Source organism: Echeneis naucrates, chromosome 7 (genome assembly GCF_900963305.1).
Source record: "Echeneis naucrates chromosome 7, fEcheNa1.1, whole genome shotgun sequence".
Lineage (NCBI taxonomy): Eukaryota > Metazoa > Chordata > Actinopteri > Carangiformes > Echeneidae > Echeneis > Echeneis naucrates.
Genome location: NC_042517.1, coordinates 18,446,369 through 18,467,110, shown reverse-complemented (window position 1 = coordinate 18,467,110; position 20,742 = coordinate 18,446,369).

Sequence of the window (20,742 nt, the reverse complement as noted above, 5' to 3'; positions counted from 1 at the left end):
GTGTGTGTGTGTGTGTGTGTGTGTGTGTGTGTGTAATGTTTACTTGTTTGATGCCAACTCCACTATCCAATCTATCCCATTAATTTAGACAGGAAATCATGTCCTCCGTCTGGCGACCACTTTCAATGAGTTATGGCTGCTTGTCCAAGCGAGCTGTTGTGATATGATGAAAGGCAAAATTACTCTGAAAAGGGGAACTAAGATTTGCAGCGCGTGGACACACACACACGCACACACAAACACAGTGACATGGTGATTTAAGTATTCAGCTTTGAAGTTTTCTGTTTTTCATTCACGGAAAATGGCGGGGTGGGGGTGGGTGTGTGTGTGTGTGTTTGTGTGGGGGGGGGTCTTCCCAACTCTTCAGATTCTGTTAAATTGTCTAATGTCTAACATTTGGGATCAGAAAAAAGTGTGCAAGGAGGGCAGCGAGACCTCTGTAGATCTCCACTGTAAAGACCAAGACTCCATCACTGCCATGAATGGTGTGTGCTAAATTGCTGAATCCACTAAATCCACTTGCTCCACACTCGGCTGCCTTTCTACAGGATTTCTGAGAGGTACAGAGCCAGTTACTTGTGATTTTAAATCCCAGTTTCATGTAGCGCCAACCTGATGTCTGAAACTGCCAAAGGGTAGAGCGCTCAGGTCAGAGCTGTGTCCTTATCTGACTCTACTATTGAGTTTACAAATGCAGTGCAGTTCACAGCGAGTAGTGCATGCCATGGGTATATTGATCATGACCTTATAATACCGCATCATGTTGGAGCCCGGGCTTTCTATCTGTGTAACGATTTTGTTTATTATTTAGCCTTGTTTGTAGTGTTTGAAACTACCACACTAACACATTAGGTCTTAAACTTGTAACCCTTGAATTATGTCTCAGGTAAACATGATGGTGTTTTAAATGCAGCTTGCACAAGAACCTTAGGAATTTAGCTCCTTTTATTACCAGCTGATAGTCCGATGGCTGCTGCTCAGCAAAGGCTACATGTGTGGGTGTCTTTGTGTTAATCTGTGTCCTGCTAGTGAGCAGGGGTCACTAATCATTTAGACAGTGGTCACACATCCTGAGCCCAGGCGCATATCAAACACACCAGAAAAACTTTAAACCCTTCAAAAACGATGGATGGAGAGATTATACACCCACCATTTGCAAGCAGCTTTCAACCACGTTCCAAAATATCCTCGGTATTAGTGAGTAATCTGAACGATATGACCCTTAAAAGCCCTGGGTGTGTGCAGCTGCAACGGCAGCCAAAACACATATGTTGTTTTTGCTCACCAGGACTCGTAATGGCTTAAATCTGCTCTGAACAGACTCTGCACACATATCATATGTGCTGTTTTTAAGATGGAATGGTACGTTTGATTCACGTGACGTCACGTTTACTTATTTACAGATATTTTTCACTGGATGGTCAGGAGCCCACATGGGGTAGCAAAATAAATCCGAGATATTACATTAAAAGGAAAAAAAACAAAAACAACCCAAAACATATCTGCTACAGGAAATTAGATTGGTAATTCCCTTCCAAATTAAATAAGGACAGAGTGACTGATTATGACCTATAAGCATGCAGTAACTGCATTTTTTGTTCTTAGTACTTCTTTATAAGTTATATCATCTTGCTTCAATCCTGCACAATTAGCTTTCCTGATTTTTCTTTCAAATTGGCTCTGTTTTGGCCTTGTGGGAAATATTTTGAAACGTAAGGCCAATGAGACCATATTTTTGGAGCTTGCTATTAACAATAACACTGACTTTGTTTTCATAATGATGGAATGTGTCATCCAAATGCGTTACTGTGTGTCTTTTGTGTGATTTTAATACTTTTTCAAAAGATCAAAATACTTTTTAGTCAGATAAATTAATTTTTAGTTGTTTTTCTGGGATTTTTGCCCTTTATTTTAATTTTGGACTGCTAATGGTCCTTCATCTCAAAGCAGCAGTGAGGTTGACAGCTTTACAGGACCTCACACAATTAAGGTGACACTTTTATCTCAACGTGATATCAGCAGTGGCATTGCAAACGATCAGAAAGATGTGCGTGGCGTGGCAGCGTCTGACCACTTCTCCTTTCACTGTCCTCCCCATTTATAACACAATTTTATCCCCTGAAAGACACCTTCTATTTTTGTGCCTGTCTCTCACCCTGCAACAATGAGCCTGTGTGTTTGTGTGTGTGTCTCTCTCCTGCAGCTGGTCTGGGTGACTGAATTGGGGGCTTATTGAGATGTATAGGATGCCAGAGCTGTTATCATACTAAAGCCCCTGACTGTGTCTGCTGTTGATCCTCATTTGGCATTTACTTCAGAAATGCACCTAAAATGTGAAATACACACATCTGCGATGAGGCTCACACTCATCTTGGTCATCAAAGGTAGACAGTCTATTTTCTACAGGAGGGGCCAGAAATGACCTGAGACTGGGGCTCTTTCACTTGTTCCCAACATGGGATTTACTGATGAAGAATCTTGCCTCTGTCTCCTTAAACCTCATGACCAGAGAGCAGCAAACACAGCAGGTTAGAAATGCTCCACCCCAACCAGACTTCCCTTGTTAGCTCCTGATGTTAAAGTCAGTTAAAATCAGTCCGAGTGCACAAGAAGAGTTGAACAGCTGTAAAGTTTCGGTGAGAGCCGGGATCAGTGTGCCCTTGCAAAAAAGATGCATGATGAGGCCAGAGACTTTTACAGTCTCTCTGTGGACATTTCAGGTGCTTTCACTTTAGGTGGTGTACATCTGCATTTCTCAAAGTCCAGAGCTCGCCTACAACATTTAAAACTGAGACAAATTGAACCACTACATGCCAGTTTGAAGGTCCTGACAGCAATGTGCTCATATCGATACAGGCGATATGTGGTTGCCAATCTGTTTCCGCTGGTCACCAGCTCCGGGCCTGGAGGGCTCCTGTCCTGCATGTTTTAGATGTTACCCTGCTCCAACACACCTAATTCAAATGATCAGCTTGTCATCAAGCTCTGCTGAGGTCTGATACGGAGCCACTCATTTGAATCAGGTGTGTTGGAGCAGGAAACATCTAAAACATGCAGCATAGCTCTCCGGGACTGGAGTTGGTGATTCCTGCCCTGAAGCCTGGGATGCTGGCTTATAGGGAACTGATTAGACTGTTCTTGTTTATTTGCTATTTAGCAAAGAAAGAAATTAAAATTGTGAAAAAAAAATTATTAATATTGGGAAATTATTGGATGACTAACTGATTAAGATGGTAAGAAAAACAATTGGTAACAACAAGAAAAAAAAACCCAAACCCTTTCCATTTACCTGATCTCAGTGAATTCCCTTTTTGTCAGCATGGGAAAAAGTGCATTATCGGAAATACGTACACAATCAACCTTTGTGACAAATGCCCGAAGGAAGTGGGGATTAATCATACTCCAGCCCAGCCTAGTGTTGTGGTGACGGACTCACTCTGCTCATGGATCAGGCTGCCTCTCATGCTGACCCACCATCCATCATCAGCATTGCCACATTGTAGGAACACACATGCAGCTGTGATACCTACACGCACAAGCATTGTGTAAGCAAGTTGATTTTGATCAATCTTGATTTCAGAAACTATACTGATGTATTTCTTTATCTACTGTTACAGCTGATCAAGAATCTGACTGACCAAGCAACATGAAACATGAAATATTTCCATGTTTCCAGCTCCACCTGCTCACCTGTTTCCCATTCCCTTTCTTTGGAACTGCCCTGCCCACCTACACACCTGTTCCTGATTTCCCAATCTGTTCCCTGCTATTTAACCCCCCCTTTTCCAGCACTCATTTGTAAATGTCTTTCTCTGAGACAGTCGGTATGTTTCCCTGGCTGTTGACGCATAAGCCCAGTTTGCATCATTTACTTTATTAATATTAGTTCATTGCACCATCCAGACTGTAAATCCATGTTTGGGTCCTTCTTCCCTGATCTGCTATCACCAGTCCTGACATCTCATTTCCAATACAGGGCCAATATCTGCTGCATACACACAGGTGAGTGTGTGCTGCTGGATTATTTTCTGTTTGGGCAGGTAGTCAGTCCTTCATAAAAGGATATTAGTTGACTCTTTGTTTGTGTTCTGGCGCGCTTTTGTTTTCCTTGTTCCTTGCTTGGAACACTGTGGTGATTGCGAACGTGTATGTCCATGTCAGATATAAAGCTGTTTTTTGTTGACTTATTTATGCCCGGCTCTGCTCTGGAGTGAACAGCCTAAAGGTGTAAGAGAGCTCAAGAACACACACATACATAATTTAAGATTGCAACACTAGGCACAAACGCACCCATGGACACACAAAATCTCACAAGATGCAAAAAATCTACTGGTCCTTATTCACAGCAAATACAGTTATGTTTTCAGTTTTTTTTTTTTTGGCATGAATAATTTGCTCATGTGCTTGTTGAGATTGATACCATTCTCATAAATGTAAACTAAATATATACTATAGTCAGGAACTGCACCCTATCTTAATTTGAAGTAAAAAAACAAAGGAAACAACAAGCCTGTCTGTGTCCAAAAGTAATAGAATTCCCCTATAAGACCCCAGAACCAAACCCTCCACAAAACCACAACCAAATGGTGTTATTCCTCTTTCTTAAAATTGGATTTAATGTGAGTAAATTTGAGTGACAAAAATTTTAAGTTTTTTGTGCTTCCAGTCTTTGTCGACAATAGTTTGCCTATACATCTTTTGACAGATGATGTTCTGCGCCTGAAATAACTGCTATTGTGCTGCTTCTCTTCAAATATTTACTGTATTTCTTTTGTGTAAATGTCCGAGTTGCTTTTCAAGAATTATTATTATTATTATTATTTTTTTTTTTTGTGTGTGTGTGAGAAACCATGTGCGAGTGTGTGTTTACCCTTATACCTTAGCCCTACAAATCAGCAGTAATGAAATGGTTTCATCATCCAAAGCCCTGCACTCTATAATAGATCTCTTGTGATTATGATGGGGGGACTAGTTGTTCGTGCAAAATCACTAGAAGAGCATAGGCCTAACTCTATAATCATTTAGCACAATTCCAATCCATGAGCACACTGTCAGACTGAGCTACAACAACATTGTTTGTGTGGGTTTCACCGAGCAGTTCCTTTGTAAATGTGCTACGCGCCCTTCACTCTTTACTGTAAAAGCAATTGATTTACTTTAAAGTGTATTCTGCTTTTGTTGGGGAAACTAAAATAACCTTTTTTGATTTTGGGAAAACTTCCTAATAGAGTTGTCACATTTTTCTGTCACTTGGTATCAAAAAGAGAAAAGAATGAGGTTCTCTTAGCAGGAAGTCTCTACTGGTTTGTCTCATTCTGACACTTTCTCTGTCTCTCTTTTGGAGCGTAAATCATCGAGCTTGTTTCTTTGTTGTTGTCGTCACACAGAGACTTTGTTGTATTGATTGTCTTGTCATTCTTGTGATTTAATTTATTATTATTATTGTTGCTGGGGTTGTCAGACAAAAAATAATAAATTATGTGACATACAGGGAGCAAGATTTAATAGTGTGCTTTTTCTCAGCACACACGCAGAATGAAAGGGTATTGTTTTGGTGCAGCTCCTTTCAGAAGCAAACAGATTGGAAGCATCTTCATAATTTTATAAATCACAAGTCAGATTTATTTTCCTTCTTATTTTTCAAAGCAAGTTCTTCTATCAATGTGTTTTCATCCATGAGCTGGATTTTCATTTTTTTTTTTTTTTCTTTCTTTAAACATGCCTGTTGGAGAAAGTATGTTTTCTAGTCAGCCATTTGTGCAGTCAAACCGCATTCCTCAACAGTTTCTCTCTGCTCATTTCTATTGCATCACTTTGGAGCCGTCACTGCAGGCGCACACATCCCTGCAAGTAACATACGGTGAGATGATTACTAATTGCTATGCCTCCTGCTTAGCAAACCTCTATTACTCATACAAACATGCACGTACAGGCACACTCAGACACATCACCCAGAGAATTTCAACATGTGTGACTCCAAGGCCTCTGCAGGAGGTTAGCTGAGGAATTGCCAGGTTTAATTTCAATATACAGTGTTGCAACAGACAAGCTGGTTTCTGATCTGATCCATCTTTGCTGCCAATGAGGCAGATCAAAGGCTAAAAGACATCAGTCTCCTACAGCCCGGCGGGGGAGATATGTGCTGCCGTGACCAGAATTAATGATTTGCAGATAAAGTATAATCAATGAATGACCCACAGCTAGGTTATTGCAATTATCCCCCAGTAAAACTAATTTCCACAAGCAATCACAGTTCATGTGTGAAAGGGAGCAACTGCGTGATTCATTGTTAGATTTTTAAAATGGTCACAGATGGGTAACTTTCAGGCAGGTAGGTATTATTTTCGACAGTGCTTTCAATGCAAACTTTATCAAGATCTTTTCAGAGGAATCAGTGCCGTTGACTTCAGTGAATATAGCAAAGTGTGGATTATAATCTGTTTAGTTCTTTTGTCTTATCTGTGAGGGGAAAAATTGGGCAAATGAGAAGACAAGATGAAATGAACTAAGGAAGATCTGCATGATTTGAAGAGTTGTTTTTTTTTTTTTTTTTTTTTTTTTTTCCCCATTGCTGTAAGACAGTCCAGTAAGGGGATGAAAAGTCCATCCATCTGCAGCGCATAGATGTTTGATTTACTTATTACTATTTTTTTTACCAGTATATGAGAAGGGAGGAAAAGATTGTAGATCCGAGAATATAGATTGCTATTCTGTGTCACTCTCATCTCTCCATGACCAAATCTATTTCCTCAAAGGAGCCTGGAAAAGCTTTTAGCTGGTGCTCGGAAATGTACAGCACAAAAGAAACAGTCGTGCTGTGATCGAAGGTCATGCTATAAAGTGTCGTGGAGAGTTGAGCCTTTGTAAGTTGCTCTAAATGCACAGCTCTGCTACTGTGACCTTTCCACCTTTTTTACGCTTTTTTACGCTTTTTTTTTTTTTTTTTTTTTTTTCCCCTCCCCACCCTTTGTCTATAGTTGTAACACAGTCCCATGATAGGTGTAGCATTGTCTATAACTCTTGCTCTGGAGTATGTCAATGATTTTTGGCCCACAAATTAGGTTGTTTATCAACTCAAATGATATATGGACCTTTTTCAGTTTGCTTCAAATTGTTCAAATGATTAGCCAAATCTGTGACGCAGTTATGGGGACTTTTTTATTTTTTTTTTTATTTTTTTTATCAAATGCAAATGGGGAAAATGTATTCCTTATGAATAAGATATTTATATCAAATACCATCTTTACAATCCTTAATCATAAATACTGATTTAAAACTAATAGTTTAGGAGCATTTCATTTCCTCAGGTCGCAGTGGCTGAAACCCTACACTTACATTCATAATTTAAGAAAATAACACTTGTTCCTGTTGTGTTTAAAACTGAGGATATCGGCTGTGTTTAAATTATATGCAAATTCTTAAACAAACTGAATAGTACTTGTGTGGTTTAACAATTTCATAGCAGCCATTTTAGTAGATTTTAAGGGAAAAGCCGGTAAAGGTAGGAGACTCGAATATACATGGACAAAAATGCTAGCGCACATGCAAAAAGACTAACACAACCTTTGAGAAAAGGTAAGCCCTCATGGGAAGTCGTAAAAGGGTGAAAGGCAAAGGAAGAGGTAAAGTCATTCCAACTGATTTACAGAAAAGCAATCAGCCAAGAGTAGACATCTGGACTGATCTGTATTGGCCACAGACAGCCTCTCTGGCCCGCTCAAGGTCTCATTATGGAAACAGAGCAGAGGAGCAGAGCAGGAAGATCACTGCAGATAAGATGCTGGCATCTCAAATGTTGGTCCAGTTCAAATGTACCCAGCAGTGACGACAGGCAGTTGAATTCAGCTGAGTTGCCTGAAAGTCTATACATACTCATCAGGTCTGTCAAAGTGGAATAGAAAGTGTGGGCTGCTGGTGCATGTGAACATTGTTTCAGGAAAAGCACAGTATGAGAACAATGTCGATTTTTTACAATGAGACATTGTGAGTGAAATAAGCAGTTGACACCAAAGCGCCAATGATGCAAACAGTGTAAAATATGTGAAACTGTTCCCATGTCTGCTAGTCTGATTTTCCAGCTTTTCACCATAGCAGTTGTGAAAAGAAGAGTTGGCATTAGCACAGTCATTAGCACTGTCATCAGCTAACTCTTAAAGGCAAACATGGGATGGAAGGTATGATCCAGCTCTTCCTGAGGAAAAGGGCACAGATGTTTTTCTCCCCCCCTTCATTTATCTGAGAAAATCCTATTAAACAATTTATAGCATAATATTTGTATACAGCCTAAAACATGTCTGGAGAGTAACTTGATTCAGTTCCAGTACATATGTCACATTGATAGTAATTTCTTGCTACAGATGCACAAGTACCTGCCCTGAAAAGAGTCAAATTATTGAGACCACTAATTGACGTTGGTCAGTCAGCTTTATGGGTCAGGGATTCAATGCTGGTAGAGCAGGTGCTGAACTACTCCAACAGTAGAATAGTTCAGAAGAGGATAAGTGTGGATTCATTCATTCACTACAATCATTCTGCCATGTGAGCGTGCGCCAAAGTGCTGTGACGTGCACACTGACGGCAGTCGGACTGGTGCCCAACCAATGCAGGGCTGAGTGACAGGGCACAGTTTCATGTCTCCTGGACAGTACACAAGCAGTCTCACATGTCTGTCCTCCGTGGCCATTAGGGTCAAGAAAATACAGAGGCAATTTGTAACTCTTTAAATCTCTAAGATTTAAAGTTAGTTAATAAATTTCATTAAGATAGCTGATTAGTTGACAATTCCTGCCACTGGGAAATCAGGTGCTGATTAAACTGTTATCATGCTGGTGCAGTACAAATGTTGCAGCACTTCTGAGACATAGATGGATATCTATAACATTCTGTACAAGCACAATGGAACTTACTTAACTTACTGAAATTTTGACAGCAATGTGTTTTCACAGAAAGGATTGGAATAACTGAAACTTTAAGTTGCAAAGACACCATCAGGTCAATTTTTTATTCCCCCCCCCCCCCCCCCCCCCCCCCCCCTTTGGGCTGGTATTTTGGTTCACGATACTTGCTAAACTAATACTAATCCTGTCATCCTTATGTAGCTGGGGGTTGTCTCCCTCCAGGCCACTGTTTGCTGGGCGGCACCATGCACACTTTTTTTTTTTTTTATTTGCAGGTGTGTGTGGCTGTGCCAGCCTTTGCTCAGCGTGGCAGCTTGTGGCACTGTTTCCACTTCATTTGGTGTGGCTGTCTCATGATTGTGACTGCCATCGAGGCGCACAGATCTTCTTTACCTCGATAAGCACCATGCGTTCTTCTCCCTTTTTTTTTTAAATTTTTTAATTATTTTTTTAATGTATGTGCGTAAAAGCACAGTTTGGTCACACAATCTCCACTTTTGCAGTGCACTTGACTTGGTCCGGGGGAGATAAGAGTGGCCTGCCGGAGCACTGCAGTGTCAAGCAACCTGTCCGCTATGGCGGTGTGTTAAAGCTGCGCCCTTTGAGGCTCACATCCTCCGTTGTCTGGGTTGCTGTGGACGCCAAATCCTGCGGCTACTTCCATCACGCCTAGAAGTGGTGCTGCTGTTTTGGCTCTCTATTTTGGTTATTTTTCTTTTGACCTCTGTTTTGGATTTTGTTTATTTTGCATTGTTTTTGTGGAGTGGACCATGTTTGGGCCCGACGCTGACCGCCGCCTGGGCCTGCTTCGTCCTGAGGCCTGGACTGTTTTCATAGGCTGTTCTGGGGCCTTTTTGCTTTTTTCCTGGTGCTGGTGGCTGGCAGCGAGAGTTTAATCCCTGGTGGTGGTACTGGCAAATCTTAGTTTTAATATTTATTATTTATTATTAGCTCATGTAACTCCCTTTGTTTTGTGTCCATGCTGCCATGCTGGCCAAGCCGTGCTCGTAAAAGAGACCATTTTGATCTGCCTGGTAAAATAAAGGTTAAATAAAATAAAAATAGAAATAGTAACTTCGACTAATGGCCCAGCAGCTGCCTATTTAAGAGACGTCATGGTTTTTTGTTTTTTTTTTCCTTCTTCTGGGAAGGGTCTAACTAGAGACATCTTGTATACCACCTGTGATCTAATGACTGTACTGCCACTTAGCAGGGAGGGATGAACCATTGCTGATAGCTATTGATTCAGAGAGGAAGAGTGACTCGAAGATCTTTGAGGGTTCAGGATTTGTTCTTACTTGGACTGAACACATGAAGAATAAAGGAGAGGAAACTGCAGGAAAAACCCTGAAGCAACCTAAAACCTGTTGGTGAATACACGTTTCAGGGTTGTCTACAATGACATCAAGCCGAGTATCCCATCATGGCTTTATCGAACCTCCTGCCTCCTCTGTCCGTAAATCAAACAACGTGCTTTATCTAACTAATGAAAACATGGCATGTGTTGTCCCAGTCAGGCCATTCATTTCCCCTCGCACAGAAAAGAAACTGCAGATAAAACTGTCACAGTACCTGAAGAGCTCAGACAGGCCAAACCTGTTAGCTGTTTCATCAACTCCTGTGGTAGCGTGCTCACGATCCTGATGACCTGTCGCTTTTAATCCAACATGCTTCTATAACTTTATACTGATGTTATATTTATTAACAGACGCAGACGTCTCAATTTGCCTCAATTCTTCCCTGTTTATCAGTGTGCAGTGTCCTTGGCTCTGTCTCTGGAGAAAGTGACGGTTTTGTCATAATCAAATCAGCAACATCACGATCCAGCATGTGCGGCTGGAGATAATTGTAACATTTGGCGAAAGGTCTCAATACTTAGCTCGCAGAGAGGAAAATATTGATTGTAGTGCACAAATCTAACGATGGTAAAATGAAAACGGTGTTAGAGGTGAAAGGCTGTACATAACAAGCATTGGTGTGCTTGACCATGTTACCTTAGCCTAAAGGGCGAAATAAAACAGACCATTCTCAGCTACATGAGAGGACCTTAGATTTTATCCATTAAGGAAGGAGGCTGAATGCTGAGCTTGGAGTTATGAGAAATAACACGCTTCACATCCTGGTATGACACGTTTTAAAATATCTTCACTTGAATTGAACTGTTTATGTGCAGGCTTTAAAAGTGCTAGAATTGCTGCAACTATGCCAGTGTTGAAGTAATCATTCTTACAAGACGGGCTGACCTCGCTAATTTCAATAGAAGAGAGAAACTGACAGAAATAGGAGGGGAACATGATGTCACGTGACATGTTTGACATCACTGTATGCAAGGCAATAGGAGGGAAGAAGTCAGACGTTTACTTTCTGTTGATTTCTGAATTGGTGTCTGACTACTAAGGTTCGTAGTAGATCATTTAATGCTGTTTTGCACTTGGAAAAATGTATACACGTTCACGTATTTGTAGTTTGGGCTGTCTTGTGGATGGTGTATTGACAAGAAGTAATGCCTAAGCTATGTTCCATGTTGTAGCGTTCATTATTTTCCTTTTTTGTGTACGTGCGGAACAGTAAAGACTTAATTAGTGTGTGCTTTGATTTCTGTTGGGCTGATTCTCCGGCCCTCTGACTAAAATGATTAATGTGCTGATGTCTGGAGAACAATGTGGTGGAGGGCTTGATGCCGCAATAAGGCGATAATACGCAATAAGGCGCGCACACACACACACACACACACACAGGAAACCAGATATAGTTTATACAAACAGACATAAACAGATGTCACCTTCCACGCTGAGTTCATTAACAAGAGGAAAACTCAGACAAGGATGTGATGAGCTATTGTTTCTGCATTTTCAGCTCTACTCCTTTTCATCAACTGTTTTATTACTTGGCATCCCCTGTTGTTTTTCCTTCCTCAGCCTCTATGTCGCTCTTTGTGCATCCCCTCGCTGTCTCTCTGAATTTGGAGGAGTGAGTAGGATGTGTCAGCAGCTCGAACCTGTCAGCGTACTGTTTTGGCAAAGGACTGAAAACACAATTGGTGAATAGTTGGTGTTCGATGGAGTGATTAGGAACAAAGCTTTATGTTTCTGCAACACTGTGTACTAGAAATGTTGGAGAAAAGCCAAATAGATTTTTTTTTTTTTATTCCCAGCTGAATGTTTTATTTGTATTATTGGTGACTCAAAGGGATCTGCGAATATTACACAATATGTGAGTGGAAATATTCCTTTTGCCATGTTGAAAACATTTCCAGTGATAAATCTTATGCTATCTTTGGAAATTATTTGGAAAGAATAAACAGCTTACCCACAAGATTTGAAAGTATGAACAGTATGATTTTAAACTTGATGTGGTGTTTACATTAGAGAAACTCTAGATGAGTATGTCCTTTTTTTTTTTTTTTTTTTTTTTTGGTGACATGAATGGCAGCTATCACTCTTTAGCTGACAACCACCTGATTGGATGTAATCAGTAGCAATAAAACCGAGAAACGACAGGAACGTATTATTTTTACATCTTGCCACTGATTGGTTGAGACAGCACCTGTCAATAAAAACTGGCAGCTTCTGATTTTGGTGCAGAAGCATAAAATCAAGCGTGCTACTGTTTGAGAGCGCTCCCTCTGTGCAGCCAACTTCTGTCAATCCAGTGTGGGGGATAAATCAAAGGCGTTTCTAAATTTAGCTCTGACATAGAATTAGTGAGACGTTCTGTAGTAGAAAGCAAAGGGATGGTGGTTACTAAGCAACTGGTGCTAGGCAACCTTGTTGGTAAGCATCGATTGTGCTTTAGGGGAAGTTGGGAGTGGGGTCTCTTGCTGCTTAGAACAAACTGGGTGTTTGTTGCTGCTTTTCAGGAAACGGTGGGGAAATGTGAAAGCCTTGGATGGTGCGATGAGCCCCCTAACAGCTGTTCTCCATCCATATCGCTCAGGGAATAGTGTCTCTGACAAAATAACATCTTCGAGCAGACAGGAAAATATCTGAGCCGCTAGGTTACACATGAGTGAATGGTCTTAGTAACGGCATTCGTCATCTTCTGCAGCAGAACTGATAACGTCATCAATTATCAACCTATTTCTTAAATGGAAATGAACTGTACTGCATACTAATGAGAATGTGAGGTTTTGCTTTTCAGCTGCGTGCGCGTAATAAGCCGTGTGTGTGCACAAGTGTGCGTACACATGTTAAACTCTTGAAGCCAATCAAACCAGTGATTTGTGTGTTGTAACAATGACTGATGAGAAACTGAGACAGAGACTGATGAGTGGGCCGCTCAAGCTAAGATTAGAGTTTGGACCTTCCTGGTTACAGAAAAGATGTTCATTTGCAAAATTATTGAGCAGTCTGTCAGAAACCCTAGAAATAACAAATGTATAAACTTTTGTCAATGTTTGTCAATTTTTTTAATTTTTTTTTCTCCTGTTATTAAAGAAAATAGACAGCCAGAGATTTTTATTGATGGAAAACTTTATGGTCCAAGCTCAGTAAGAAAGGCTGCCAAAGAAAGTAAGAACATTATTGCCCCATTCATGAATTACACAGAGCATTAGCAAACAGACATGACAGGCCAATTTGACTCCTATTAAGAATTTCCATTTGCTGAGGTCATACATATGTTGAGATGCCATTAGAGACTGACATGGCTGGCTGAAGTTGTGCAACTGGGACTGTAGTATCACTGGAATTCAGTTCCAGATGAAATTGTATCATGCACAATCACACGTGCATTGGCACATTAGCATTGCACTCTGCAGGGAGCACTTTTAATGTGTACGGTGACACACATCTGTAAAACTTCATCCAGGAAAAGAACATCTTATCTTTACGTTTCCTTTTTAGCGCGTACTCAATGTGTACAGTAGATTTGTATCTTTGTTGCTGCTGTTGAGGATACAGGCCGTTGCTTTCACCCTAAAATGGATTACTGGTGCCAATATAAGAGGCCGGCAGCACACCACCTCTATGCCACCTGTTATTATGCAAATGGTTAAATTTGAATAGATAGCGTTCCCCTTGTCCTGCTGTTTGTGAAGTTTTGGATGTCAGCTTTGATCAATAATGTTTTTCATTCATCAGTTAGAGGCGAGATGAGTGAGGGAGAGAAAAGAGGCAGAGATGATGAATGGTAGCTGCGTGTCTGACAAGATTCCTGATGGTCTATTTTAGATGGTAAAAAGAAAATGGTCAGAACTATAAGGTAAAAAAGAAAGAATGGGGGCATATGATAGATCAGAGATCTTTGTATTGTGGCACACCAAAATTTTCTCTCACACACACAAAATATACAATATCAGTGTACTGTATGAGTGTGTGTGTGTGTGTGTGTGATGCCATACCAAAGAATAGTCATTACAGTGAGATTAGCCTCTCATCCCCTGTGAAATAGGCTATTTCCAGCACAGCTGCTGACATACACTCTGCTGATTTGGAGGGTTAAGGCTCTTGCTGCACCGTAGCATGGAGGTCACAAGCCTGTCCTCTTTTGCTGGAGGTGTGTGTGGGTGCAGCAGCATATTTTGAATGGGTCCAGTGAGGTCTTTTTTTTTTTTTAAAAGAGAACCCCTCTTTTCAACCTGAAGATATGCCCACAGTAGTTTTTTTTTTTTTTTTTTTTAAATATATTGTCTTTTAGCTTTAACTGGTAAGATACCATATAAGAATGATCCGCATCCATGCTTTCGTAGCTTAAAGCACATGTGACTGAGGTTAACAGGAAGCAGATTGTCAACCTGTTGGAAGTGAATTTTTAGAAAATGTTCCGAAAAAGCAAAACAGCAAAGGCAGTTGTAGAGCTGTATCACAGAAAACTACAACGGCTGTTAGCAAAGACAACAGGGCCAATAACACTTTCACTGCTACTAGTTTAGGCTGACAACAAAAGGAAATGTGGAATGTGTAGCCTGAGACAACATACGCAACGGATGGATCTTTTTTTTATAAAGAAGCTTTTAGTTTTGGTTCGGCCATGCTAGTTTTTCATCCCAGTGGAGTACAGACCATCATCAACTGTCAATGCACAGTTAGTCGACCACCTCAGTCTAGACTGTATTGTACTAATTCTGTCAACTGGCTGATTGTTCATCTCTCTTATATGCTAACTCCAACTGGCCCATTACTCTAAATAATTACCAAGTATCAGCACAGAACTGACACTAACATAGGCTGCACTTTTTAAGTACTGAACAGCAAATGCCATTATGCTGAGACTCAAAAGTGATGATGGTAAATGTACCATCGTCACTTTCTGTGGCAGTGTGTTAGTGTGGTGGTATTTAGTTCAAAGTCTGCAACAAAAGCCTTTAACACAGCGGCTGTTGAATTGTTTACCTACTGAATGGTTTAGAATAGCTTAAACATCAAAAATCCAGTCAGCAGCATTTCAGTTTAAATAAGCTTTAGCAGGTTAGCAGCCAATCAGGATTTCCAAATAGTACGAATCACTCACTTTTTATCAAATAAGCTTGTCTTGGACAACATCCCCCCAGAAAGTCTTTCATATCTATTTTATTTCCTTTGGTCCTCTCGAAACAAAGAAAGGCCAGCTTTGTCATTGCAGCTGACGCTGTGTAGCAATTAGCCATAGTCTTTCCTCAGCCTGCAGCACAATGCAATGTGATAGTTTCTTAATAAAGTCACTTTTAAACAACTTTTTATTCAGTATCTTGCTTCATGTTGAATGGGTTTGTGGATTCTTTGTGATAGTTGGTCAGTAGTGGTGTCACCAAATCGAAAATATGGATTAAGATGGGAAGTCCTGGCCCAATCAAGTCTTTTCTTGTAGGTGCATCATTTCATTATGTGATTCGCTGTTCATTTTCTGTTATTTGAAGGTTGTTGTTTTTTTTTTTCCTGTCTAGTGGTGTCAGGCTCTAGAGACAACTAGCTTGCCAATAAATCACCTAACAAGCACCTGGATGTCAGAAAATGTCTAAAATGATCAGCTATACAAGTCATACTGTACATTTATATATAAAAATGAGGCAAGATAGAAAAGAAGTGCAAACATGAATAATCGAATAACAACTTCCATCTAGATTGCTAGCTTTTAGGTCTGGGTATCAAGGCTTTTATATCCCTTTTTATTAGCATATGAAATGGTGTTTATTTGAAAAATGGTGTCACATAAATCAAAACCATTTTCATAACCATTATCCATAATTCATATTTCTAGGAAAAATTACCTATGCCAAGAGGTAGAGGTAAACCATTATCCATGCAGCACTAACATAAATAAAACTAACTTTGAACTACACTGATTCCTCCACATCAAAGCCATTCTTTCTAGCTGCATTCAAATGATGACAATACATCTACTTGCTGTCCCTCAGCGATACATATGATTTATTTCTGCTGTTTCTCATTCAGAGCTGTGAAACTGCAAACCACAAAGTCACTGTTTGTGTTTGGGGTGGGGAGGGAGAAAAGAAAAAGGTTGTGAAGCTTAACAGAATGCTATCCATCCTCATTAAAGTGATGGGAAGAAGTTTTTTTTTTGCTTTGTCCCTGCTGAAACAGCCCTGAGTGCATCTCACTGCATACAGCAGACTTCAATCACTGTTTCATCTTCCAGACACAATAAAAACAACTTTTAGCTCAAACTAATCATATTAATTACTCCCCTGTACTGTATTTTTCTGTTGTCTTTCCTTATACAAATCATCATATGGTAGCATAGCAATATGTTTATTTGCAATCAAATCAAAGTGTGCAGAGATTAGAACTTATAATAATGGTAATGATGATGATAATGATAATAATAAAGTTAGATAGATAGTTCAGGTCTTTACTATGATCACATTCAAATACAACATAAATGAACTAAAATGCAACGAAATTGGAGCGCAGCCCACTTAGGTCAATAAAAAGTTATATTTACACAATAAATAAATGAAATGTACCACAGTGACAAATTTCACGTCGCCATTCAATGATTAAATGTTTGCACTGATTATTGCTATCGTCCTGTTGTAAAAACTGTTCCTGAGACTTCAGCACCATTTGCAGTGCTTTCTTGTGTGCTAGACTGCTGCTTGAGAAGCGCATTCTCAGTGGAGCAGATCCCAGGTAGCCAAGAGTAAAGGGGGAAACTAACTCATTGGAATACCCGGTGACACCAGTGGAAAAACGAATGTGAGATCACTTAGACACACCGGTGCCTATTATCTGCAATGCCATGGACAAATGAGGTTGAGTGATGTTTGTGTGGAAAGAGAGCACCCTCGTCTTATCCATCCAGTGAATGCCAATTGACCTTGAAATCCGGTGTCAGACAGAGAGAGATGAGGTGGGATTGCTGGATTGGTGGGATCTGCAAAATGCCCGTCCTTGTATATGTATGCATTCACACACATGCAGTCTCACTTGCCCAGAAATGGGCCGACGTAAGTCGATGCATTTCCTTGTAACTATCTAATTTAAGATTGAAGGCAAATTTGGATTTTGCCCAGGCAAGGTAATTTGGCCCCATTTCCTTTCATAGAGTTGCCCTGCCCCACAAACACAAAAATGTATAGATTTGAGATCAATCCTTCACGGATATGTCAGGAAATAATGCAAATAATAAATGTATTCTACAACCTTATATCCTCTTTGACCATACCTCAATATAAATCAATATTTCAAGAATCTGGATGATTGATGGTCTCATCAGAAATGATTCTATTTTGATGGCTAATATCTTCATTAGTATTCTGTAATGAGTTTTACTTTCATGCCAGCAATCATTGTGTCAGAAGGGGGTGTCACATTTTTCAAATGGTGGCTTTTTCATTTTGGAATTGGGTTCCTCTTGTGCCCTTTATCATATTTAATTATCTTTCTCCTCTTAATCTAGCATCACACATGCACACACACACACACACACACATGCACACACAAAGGCTTGATACATGTATGCATGCATACACACACACACACACTCACACCCCGCAGGAACAAGTCAAAATGCCGTATATTATATTTTACGACCTCTTGATATTGTGGCGTGGCTCTCAAAAGTTTAAGAAACTTGTTGTGAACAAGTATTAAGATAGGAAAATTAACTGGAGGCAGAATTTCCATCTAAAAGATGCAAGTGAGTAAACCAACTCGCAAACACTCAGTCCTTCGAGAATAAAGTCAAAGGGCTCCAACATAAACACGGTCTGTTGGATAATTATGTGCCAGAAATAGTTGTAAACAATTTCAATTTTCTTTTTCATATTGTGGTTGACAATGATTAATATTTCCTGTTTCTAACCTACTCTACTGTGTTGCTGATAGAATGGAGTGTCAGCATCTTTTTCACTTGACAAATTTTGTCTAGACAAAGCTTCTACAAAAGCTGTAGCATAAAGACTGAACGAGCTGTAGCTGTCTTTTAATGTTTTGTACGATAACACATCTTTATTTTCCTTATGACCTGGTATCTTTTTCTTTTTACCTGACATTAATCATTGTCAAGAGTAAAGAGGTTTGCAAAATACCCAAGGTCCAATGTCTCTAAGCAATTCTCAAATCCTTTAAGTTCTTAGGCAGTCAGCTTGGAAAACTCATTTGGCTGCATGTTCGAAGTGCAGACAAAATATTGGGGGGATTTGTTTCATGTCCCTCGAGCTGCAGAAAGACCTGTTTCGTGTGGACCAAACATAAATAGGACAGACATAAAGTATGAGCTTAAACTTCGAGTCTGAACCTCGCTGTTTAGAAAAGGATGAGACTACACATCACTGACAGTACGGGTGATGGGTGACAGCCACTGAGAGCATCATTTTTCCTGATAACCTTCAGCTCTTTGCTGTGTTAGTTTCTGTGTCAAAATTTTCAATAGGCCTTTCCTGACAGTCCCACAATGTTTTGTAAACACTGGTCTATTGTGAACCAACACTGATTTTGGCACCTGATTTTGATGTAGGATTACTCTTAGCATTTTGATTAGACCCCAAAGACCCCCCACAAAAACCATTATTGTTATTAGACATCTTAATTTTTTGTCAACAGTTTAGTTTACTTTATCAGAACAATCTGCCGTCTTATTTATTTCGTTATGCATTTTTAATTAGATATTTTACAAGCAATATAAAACTACAGGAGTCATTTATCATGTGCTGTTCCCATGGTTACAGGTGTCATTCCCATTCAAGAGTTAGGGTTAAGTGTTTTTTTTTTTTTTTTTTTTGAATGTAAGACCCTCATACTGACCAGGAGCAAGCTGGAGTATCCCGTGGAAACGCATGCAAGGAAAGGTAGACTTCTGCAAATAAAGCCTCCAAGTAACCAGAAACTAAACTTAGTTCACATTCCAGGAGGCATGGTGGTGAAGAAGTTGGCACCATTGCCTCACAGCGAGGTCTGAGTGAACAGAGTTCTATGAGCTTGCGTACTCCATTCGTAGTGCGTAGATCTATCACTGTTTTCACTGTTTTCATTTTACGAACAGCAATTACTTAAGCCAATGTTACTGGCAAACACAATTTTATGGTTTAAGAAATGTTTGATCAACAGGTGAAGTGCCACTTCAACTGTGACTCCAATTTATTCCTGTCTCTCCTCCCTCCCTCCCGCGCCTGCGTGCGTTTTGGCGCCCGGTTCTCCACGATAACAACCGACAGACTTCCCAATCAACTGCGCAGTATAAGAAACCCAGCTGTTCTCCCAATCATGGTCAGATAATTCTGCCAGCACAGTGGTAACTCAACAACATTGTAACCACTATGCCGCCATGCTGCCCCAGTGGTAACTCTCAACCATCTATTTTAGTGAAGAACCAGCCCCGTGTTCTTCCACTCTTTGTTTACTCTGTCTCCTCCTCTGCCCCGGGAAATCCATCGCCAGCCAGTCTGCAAGTTCTCTTCAAATGCACCCTCAGCTTTCTACCCCTCCTAGCCAGCCCCACCATCTACAGGGCTACCTCAACAATTTACCTCTATCATAACAAGTCAGACTATCACTGCCACCTGTGTATTAGACTCTGGGTCCAACAACAAAACCATATCAAAGTGACAAGATCAGCTTCTGATGCAGAAATAGGCATTATATTATTATGTTTATTGGCAGGACAATATGTCACACAGATGTCTGCAGATGTTTGAATTTGTACAAACTATAAATTAAAACTATGTAGAAAAAAAATTGCAGCTAAACTGTATAAAAATATGGGGTATGCTGTTGGCCAGTGGTTCATCAAATTGCAGAGAAGCATCAACAAGTAAATATTTCATCAATTACAATGCATTCATTGTGATACGGTGAATAAATTCCCTGAAGGGGGACACTAACTACAGTGTGTGTGATGGCCCAGGAAGCTGTTCACTGAAAGCTGGAACACTCGTCAGGACTCCTGCTACGCTCTGATTCACTCTTGCTCTTTTAAACATGAAATGCTCTACAGGCTATTGCTCTAAAAGCCCTTTTAACAATTTGTAACAGGCCGCTGCTGAGGTTTCTATTTATTCATGGAAATAATTATTTTTATTGTGTATTTAGGGATTAAAGGATTTTATTTATTTATTTTTTAACTTGTTTGAGGTCAGCCAAATGATGCAACTTCACCATGGCCAGTGACTCATTGGTCATAAAATTATTCAGCCGTAGCAAAACACTAGCTGAATAAAGAAGTCGAAGAATGATTAGGTAAAATTGTCAATTGAAATAAAATGGTGAGAGGTAAAGAAGCTGCAGCATTAGTCCCGAGCCAGAAATATGCTGAACCCAGGACACTGTGAATACACGGCCTGCGGTCTAACCGTTCAACTAGCTGCACTACCAAACTTCCCATTTTCAATCTCATGCACCAGTTTACTCATTCTGTTTTCGAAGAAGCAGTTTCAGTGGTACCGGCGGACACATTTTACAGCTTGAGT